The sequence below is a fragment of the Herpailurus yagouaroundi genome, unplaced genomic scaffold, assembly GCF_014898765.1.
Source record: "Herpailurus yagouaroundi ecotype Mexico unplaced genomic scaffold, PumYag 29, whole genome shotgun sequence".
In the NCBI taxonomy this organism is placed as follows: Eukaryota; Metazoa; Chordata; class Mammalia; order Carnivora; family Felidae; genus Herpailurus; species Herpailurus yagouaroundi.
This window is the reverse complement of record NW_024412377.1, coordinates 104861226-104868416: the sequence shown is the minus strand read 5'-3', so window position 1 is coordinate 104868416 and position 7191 is coordinate 104861226. Positions and strand designations below refer to the sequence as shown.

At 44.8% G+C, this 7191-nt stretch overlaps 1 long non-coding RNA gene across 2 annotated transcripts in view; it reads right to left on the bottom strand.

Annotated features, from left to right (window-relative positions):
* The window catches only part of LOC121014963 (uncharacterized), a 118614-nt gene that overhangs the window by 71048 nt on the left and 40375 nt on the right, over nucleotides 1-7191 (bottom strand). For both annotated transcript variants that reach the window (XR_005783538.1, XR_005783537.1), the window contains exon 2: nucleotides 6834-6918. This is a non-coding gene — a long non-coding RNA (uncharacterized LOC121014963). The remainder of the gene's footprint in view (nucleotides 1-6833; nucleotides 6919-7191) is intronic.

The window sequence follows — 7191 nt, the reverse complement described above, 5'->3', positions numbered from 1 at the left end:
TGGACCATCCTAGGAACTGCACAGACAAGAGGCAGAGGCCAGGAACCTGTCTCTTATGGGGAGATGATTCCAAGGCGGAGCCAAAGCTCCAGCCATTTGCCCTGTGAAAGGAGCTGCCTCCCCGTCAGATGGGAAGGCCAGGGCTCAGCCACCTCAAACCACCTGGAAGCTCCCTGCATTCCGTTCATCAAGTCAGCAGGGCCACAACGGGCACCCGTAAGAAAGGTGCGTCCCTGCTACTTTCCTCTTAGCTGACGCCCAGGGGGCAGACACTCAGGGTCACAAAGCATGTGGGAAGCCAAGGTAGATGGTGAGGCTGGGAAAGGACAGCCTCCTGGGGCCTCAGTTCTGTCAATTCTAAAACAAATGAGTTGATCATAGAATTCCTTTCTGGTTCTTAAGTGTATGATTCTATAAGATGTCTCCATTGTTGGTTTGGCACACATTTTGACGTGTGTGTATGGAGAGACCTATCACATAGGCGTTTACATTAATTCAATTATATAAGTTTTCTCTTGCATACTTAAAAATGCTGTAAAATTATATTTTGCCTACACATATGCATTATATATTTATACCAACACGATACGGGACAGGGTTATATGCCCAGAACTTTGTATAACTGTACTTTATGGGAGGTTTAAATACTTGTCTAATTTACCTCTCATTGCTCTTGGCTTTAGAACCTAATCCCACAGAAGATGAGATTCCACTGAAATTATTATGTCGCTAGAATGTGCAGAGGGTATAAGGAAAAGAACGTGGGTTTGGAGTCAGATTCATTTGGGTTTGAATCCTGCATTTGAATCTCAGCGATGCTATCATTAGATGACATCTTGGACAAGTTCCTTAAGTTCTCCTGACCCCAGTTTCTTCATCGTCAGGTAGGAATCAATAATAATACCCACCTCACCGGATTATTATGGAGATTAAATGAAATAGTACATATGACTCTACCATACAGTGTATGTTACGAAGGGACCCAGGACTGCGTATCACTCAGTGTATGATTTATTTGATGCCTACACGGTACAGCCCACATACACTGGCATATCTAGCATTACTGTTTGACAGCCAAATCAAGCACTTTAGTAGCCATTCATACACTGAAGGAAACTGCTCTGATGCATCTCAAAAGACTCCTAGATCATATTTTCCTAATATGAGTTCCAATTCAGCAGAGGATTCTATAGTCGTAAATTTGGAACATTCTGTATGTTCTATGCGCCTCCTTGAGAGTCAGAGTATATTGACACATTAGAGGATTTAAGAATTCCTGCAGTAAAAATACCTGTTTAACCTGGGACATGTTATATCCTCTAATACTTACTAGTATTAGACAAGGTTCCCAGAGCCATTACCTTGGTAAATATTTCCAAAGCGCGCAATTTTTGAGAACCTAGGTCACTGTTGGCATGTGTTACCCTACCTTCTAGGAGCCCCTGGCTGGGCAGATAGTTAGTTCTATGCGTATTTCTTTTACCAGCACAATGGAAGTCGGTGTTCCTGGGTACCATTGGCATCAGAATCATCCAGAGTGCTTCATAAAAATGTAGCTTCCTTGGATCCACCCCAAAGCTGAATTAGACAAATGGGTCAGAAGTGTACACTTTAAATAGGCATTGCAAGCATCAACTCAAGTTTGAGATGCACTGGTAGGTGTTAGGAGTTAAATTTAAGCTGGCAGTGATAAAGAGGCCTCGCCTGCCTCGCCTGCTTCTTGCTCTCGATCTCCAAGTTTGTGGAGCTGATTTACATTTGGTTTAAGGGACAAAAGGGAATCTTTGCCTACCTCTTCGTGTTGGAAGCTCTAGTGAGCAGATTAAAGTCAGTCAGTGTAGTATGGGGTCCTTTAATCTGATGGCTTTCCTGCCCCTGGCCCCCAGAGAACGGGCATCTTCATGTCTACGGGAACTGTTTCTGCCCAAGGGTGGTGTCCCTTGACAAAACTACTCTGTGGCCCGACTCCCCACATAAAGCACTCAGATAAAGGGTGATGTGGAAGGAGAAAAGCAATGAATGGCAGCATGCAGCCTCGGGGATGGAGGTATGGAAAGAAGAGGATGATCTTTAATTATGAGAGGCGCCATATCAGAGGTTTACTCCACGGGTCAGTGCCCTTGTGCTGTTACTAGTAGTAGTAAGGGTCTCCTTGAAAAGGGAATGGGCCTGAGCCCTTGCTCTAACCTTCTGGAAGGCAAACGGGTCTCTCGGGGGACTAGATGAGCCCAGTCTCCAGTCTTACAGTGCAGAGATATCTTCAAGGTCAGGGGCCTCGTGATCCCTCAAGGGTAACCACATGCCTCTGGAGTTAAGCTGGGAGCCTACCTCAAGATACACCTATTTGCCTCTTGAAGAGACAGATATTCCATTGCTATTGCTTCTGCCGTGCTGCACGAATCGTATGTGCTGTGGTGTCTTGCGAGCTACTTATCTGCATGTGCTCCGTTGTGCATATTCAAACGACAAATCAGTTGCCTTTCTTTCCACACTGATCTGAAGGCAGCTCTGTCTGTTGGCTAGACTTCTAATTCCCTAACCGTAGGAAGGGGAGGTTGAACTTCAGCTGTCTCATTCCAAGCAGGAATTCAGGCTCCTTAAATTATGAGAACGGGGTAAAATCTAACAGTTGGCTCCTGCCAACAGGAGATCTCTAGGGGGAAGTGAGAGAGGAAGGAAGAAGGAGTTTTGGAGGCTGGAGCGCACTGAGCTGGAGCATTAAGGGTCATGGGGGAAGGGAGTCAGGAAGCCCCTCCTGATGTTGACCTTGCCCCCTGTCTCCTCTTTACTGAGGTGCTTCGCTGAACTTCTGGGAATCTCCCTCCACCTCTTCCCCAAATTTTATCTCCTTTTTCTTCTTCCAGGGAAGAGGGGTAAGTCAACGCAGGAAAGCCATGATACTGAGAGTCATGAGGGAAATCGTGCTACCCAGGCATAACATAGTGTGGTACTTAGAGAGCAAGTGGGGCCGGAAGTTGTCTTACTTCCTGTGACTGTACCCTGTGCAGCCCAGTGGGCTGCCCTCCCCACCCCACTCGCCCCCGCCAGTGCTGGACTACTTCCCCTCACCGCAAACACCCGATGTACTTGGAAAACAGCAGTATGTATAACAAATTCAGAAAAGTTGTTGGTGATTTATGGGAGTCTGATTTCCCTCCGAGGACTTGTGCTTTGCAAAGTGCAGAGGGAGAGGGGCAGTGGTGGCGCCGAGGGCCCTCAGACCATTCCCCTGCCATTCACCTCTGGCCTCTTCAAATGCTTGTGGAGTAGAATTTCTGGTTGAATCATATGGTTTGGGTTGAGAAAAAGGAGGCTGATAAGCGGGGGAAACAGCAAGATGATTTCGAAATGGCATCATTACAATCTGATCAAATAAACCAAGTGACCTTTCTTTCCAAATAACTATCTCATGAAATTACTCTCAATTCCTCCTCTACCTCACCCTGCACCACACGAGCTAGGTGCTGCCCTTCTGCATTCCACGAGACATATGACAACTGGTCAGCTTCCCGCAGAAAGGAAGGACACGCTGTTCCCTCGTAGCTACCATTTCCCATTTAAGAAAGAAGCATCCGTGTTGCATGTTTCCACCGGTCGTCCTGCATGTGCCCATGACTCTTATCCACTTTCCGTTAGATGCCCTGTGCACCCACCAAGCGGAGCTCAAGTGAGTTTCTGACCACCATTGTGTTCCAGCTGCCCTCCATCTGGCTAGTTCTGCCCTGAGTTTTTCTCTGTTCCTAGGCTATCTGTGACATAGTGACCCATTTTACCTCTGTCTGTTCAGAAGTGGCTGTTGTGGCGGGGAGAGGGATGAATCACTTTGTATCCATAACAATGCAAGCGATCCCCAAACATCAGACACTTTTTACTGTTCAAAGTCCTCGAACAGGCTTTGAAGGAAACTCCACAAAGCAGTTACCTCTGGCTCAACACCTGGGATGATGCTGCCCAACCCGAAATAGAAAACTTGAGAAACTACCTCAGAGCCACTGGAGATACAAGTTTCGAACAGAAAGACCGGGTCGTTCTAACCACTTCAGCATATTTCCTTCCAGCCAAGCAATAAGCCCACGGTACCGCGGAATTCCAGAGACTTCCTGACTTAGCACAAAGCTGCCATTTTGTCATGTCTCCATTTGAGTCCTCCCATTCGTCGGCCTAATGGTACCATAACTAATAAATCAGGTAGAGCCCGGCTGCCTCCTAAAAGATGGATTTGCCTTGATTCTCTGTACCACATGCAAGCAAGCAGTAATTTATACACTGCCTGGAAACCAGTAGCACAAACACTGCTAAGTAAATGTTCGGTTGAAGCCGAATTCCCCCTACTCTTCATGAAAGAAACTTGGATGCTGACTCTCAAGTGTCAATCATCTTGAATCATGCTGCTGTCGAATTTAGCTAATGTGCTTTTCAAAGTAGCGTCTCCCATTAAGCCAAATGATGCCTTCAGGCACAGTGTTCCTTTAAAATGCTCTACCATATTTGAGTAGAAAATAGATGTGGAAAAATGTTAAGTCTATTTGGACAATTGGCTATATAGCCAGGGTTAAATGTTTGTATTTCACGTTACTATTTTTAATCAAAAGTTCTCAAATAATTACAGCCTAAAGGAAACCGCAGCAAACATTTTAACCAGAAATTTACTCACTGTATTGGATAATTACCAAAGAATAAATAAATAGCATTTATGAAGGGGGAAGAAAGAAGAGTTGACATTGTTCAAAGTTGCCAACTTCCAAGAACAGAATCTCTACCCCACGGCTTCCCTCCGTCCTCCAGACCCCTCTTAGCTCCTCTTCCCACCTTACCCAGGAACTCAACCACCTTCTGAACTTTCCCTCCATTTCTCCCCGTGGAAACCTGCCCAATGGAAAAGATCTGGAAAGTCATTTTCATTACGGTGTACGTGACTGATAATCTAAGTGTTACATGTTTTCAGATTATTCACTTATTTTAACATACTGCGTAACATTTTAGTCTAAAGAAATAAGCCCTAATGGGAAACTCAGCAGCCAGACCATGGGTGAAAAATGATTTTTGCCATAAGCGTAGTAGCAATAGAGGAATGCCTCCTCAACCCAAGTGAGATCTTAATAGCACAAAAGTTTTGGAGCTACTAATGTACGTGGAAGAAAACAAAATATTTGACAAGTCCAGTTTTAAAAATATAGTTGTGTTCCAAAAATGTAAGTGGCCTCACTAAATGTAGTCAATACAGTATGTGACATTTGGGTTTTGGAAAAATTAGCAAGAATACATACTGAGAACCTGCTCCCCACACACATTTTTAAAGAGTTTACTATATAGGGGCGCCTGGGTGGCTCAGTCGGTTGAGCTTCCGACTTCGGCTCAGGTCATGATCTCACAGTCTGTGAGTTCGAGCCCCGGGTCGGGCTGTGTGCTGACAGCTCAGAGCCTGGATCCTGCTTTGGATTCTGTGTCTCCCTCTCTCTGACCCTTCCCCATTCATGCTCTGTCTCTCTCTGTCTCAAAAATAAATAAACATTAAAAAAAATTTTTTAAAGAGTTTACTATGCAGTCTTACATTAAGGGGATGGAAAAGGAGTAGAGCAGAGAAAGATCCCAGAGGTTCCTGGAGGACCAAAAACTAGAAGACCATGGGACCTAAGTCTGCTGCTCTCAGGTGCTCCATGTATTTGGGGAGGAAGGAACCCGGCAAAAGGCTGTAAAACTAGGTGACTACCACGACACTGGTGACCTTTATTGAGGAGAATTCCAGAAGCCATTGTTCTCATGATAAAGACCAAACATCTCAAGGCCCTGGGTAATCTGGCCCCTGCCAACTTCTCATGTCTCTGCATCACCACCCACCCTCACCCCAGCTCTTTGTGCTCCAGCCAAGGGTCTTTACACTTGCACTTTCCGAGTCTGAAACACTCTTACATTCCCCTGACTGTTCTAGTGAATTCTTGCTCACCCTTCAAAGCGCAGCTCAGTGGTTCTATCCTCTGAGAAGCCAGCGTGATTCCTCAGACTAGACAAAATTTTCTGTTTTCACAACTCCTATTCTTTCCCTCCAAAACCACTTTTCCTACTTTGTAATTATGTGTTCGTGTGACCGTTAATTCGTGCCTGTGTCCCCTACTGCTCTGTATGTACCACAAAGATGGGCCATATCTTGTTATTTTACCTCTGTGTTCCCAGTGCCACATACAGCGTTTGGCACATAACGTGTACTCCATAAATGTTAATAATCAAAATTCTTTCTCACCATGTGCTATGAACCGAATGTTTGTGTTCCCCACAAAATTTGTATGTTGAAGCCTCATCCCCAGTGTGATGGTATTTACAGGTGAGGCCTCTGGGAGACAATTAAGTCATGAAGGTGGAGCCTTCAGGAATGGGATGAATATCCTTTTAAGAAAAGATCTTTCTCCACCATGTGAAGTGATAGCAAGAAGGCATCTCTGTGCGAACCAGGAAGAGGCCTCTCACTAGACACCAAATTGGCCGGCACTTTGATTTCAGATTTCCCAACCTCTGGAACTGTGAGAAATAAATTTCTGTTGGTTAAGCCATCCAGTCTATGGCACTCTGTTAGAGCAGCTTGAACTAAGACAGCAAGGCAGCTCAGGACAGACAACTAGCTGTGTAGTCTTGAGCACATGGCTTAATTTCTCCAAACCTCAGTTTCATTTCATTGTGGTATAAACGACCCATAACCTCTCTACCATGGCATTAATAATAGCACCCACTTCTGAGGATTGTTTTGGGCATGAAATGAAATAATACATGCATATCATGTCTGGTACGTATTGAGTACAAACATTCAATAAACATTTCTTATTACTGCTGCTACAACTTACCTCTGTGCACCAGCTATCTCATCCATCAGGTGCTGGTTTCGAAGGTTCCTTCTGGTTTCAAACACACTAGGACTCCTAAGTAATCCTAAAAGAAAAGTTCGTCGTCATCTGGATTTGTCAACTTGGCAACTTTAACAATCAATATACTAATCTTTTTTCTCAGTTACAAAACTTCTGCAGGCACCAGCAATGATTCATCAGCTTGTAAGACGCATGAATTTAGGGCATGACCATTAATTTTATGAACTTGCATCACATGTACCAGAACTCCTCTTTTCTTCTCACAAGATTCTAGGAAGTATGAGGAGGAGGTGATACGGAATGATGAAGCTCCATTTCCATCTGCTGTCCCGAACGG